This window comes from Ursus americanus, chromosome 18 (genome assembly GCF_024610735.1).
Source record: "Ursus americanus isolate L20-20 chromosome 18, mUrsAme1.1.p, whole genome shotgun sequence".
NCBI classification, from domain to species: domain Eukaryota; kingdom Metazoa; phylum Chordata; class Mammalia; order Carnivora; family Ursidae; genus Ursus; species Ursus americanus.
The window spans coordinates 43,903,890-43,904,998 of record NC_142144.1 but is presented as its reverse complement, the minus strand read 5'-3'; the positions used below and the strand labels follow the sequence as shown (position 1 = coordinate 43,904,998).

The 1,109-nt window shown below is 33.9% G+C and overlaps 1 non-coding gene across 1 annotated transcript; it reads left to right on the top strand.

The window, feature by feature from the left end:
* Positions 1 to 296: 296 nt before the first annotated feature.
* Positions 297 to 399, top strand: LOC148108601 (U6 spliceosomal RNA). The gene has a single exon (XR_015727554.1). It is a non-coding gene; the product is annotated as a U6 spliceosomal RNA (small nuclear RNA).
* The last annotated feature ends 710 nt before the right edge of the window (positions 400 to 1,109 follow it).

Sequence of the window (1,109 nt, the reverse complement as noted above, 5' to 3'; positions counted from 1 at the left end):
GGCAAAGAGAAGTTAAATAATCGCTCAGTTATATATCTACTTAATGAAAAAGTCAGCATTTGATTATAAGTAATTTGGCCTCAGTTTCCAGGCACTAGAGTACAGAAAAAAGAAGGTATAGGATTCAGTTCTAAAGCAATTTAACATTTCGAGGTCAAATAAGAGTAGCTGGGGTCTGCAAGAGAACTGAGGAGGGGCAGTCAGTGGGGAGGGAGGAAATCTAACGGATCATGAGTTGTGGATGCCTAGATAAGTTAATAAGTAAGAGGTTAATGCATCAAATGTTATACGAGCACCTGTTTTGGCACTAGATATATTAAAATTGGAACAATGTAAAGAAGATGAGGCCTTATCCTTGAGCAAAGTGATATACAAATCTGTGAAGTGGTCCATGTATTTTTGTGAGCCCATATCTCATACTCTACAGAAATATAAAATTTATGTGGGTTAAAGATTTAAGTATGAAATTCAAACTTTAAATCTTTTAGAAGAAAATATAAGAGAATATATTATGAGCTGGGAGTAAGAACCTATTTCTTAAATAAAAATAGCCAATACTTATTAAGTACTTAAAATGTTAAGTGCGGTTACAATAAGTTAAAGATATTAACACATTTAATCCTCACAACAATCCTATAAGATTATCCCTACTTTACAGATGAGGTAACTGAAGCATGTAAGACTAAGTACCCAGGGTTGTACAGCTGGTGAAACATGGAGCCAAAACCCAGGCCAGCAGAACTCTGCAAACCATGCACTTTAAACACCATGCCTTATTTAGTCCAAGATACGATACAAGTACACATTCCAAAAAGCAAAATATTAATAGACTGTAGTATTAAACATTTTTTCATCAAAGGTTATCATAGAGAAAAGACAAACCACCTACTGGGAGTATATACCTATAGCACAGGTAACCAATACATGACTAGTCTCCAGAATATATAGAGAGTTCTTAAAAAGATCAATAAGAAAAAGACAAAGAATTCCACAGAAAAAAAGGGTCAGAGGCCTGAACAAGCATATTTCACAGAGAGAAAATGTAAGAAAAATCTCCTTAATAATTATGGACATACCAATTATAGTCATTTGGTTACATAAGTAACCAT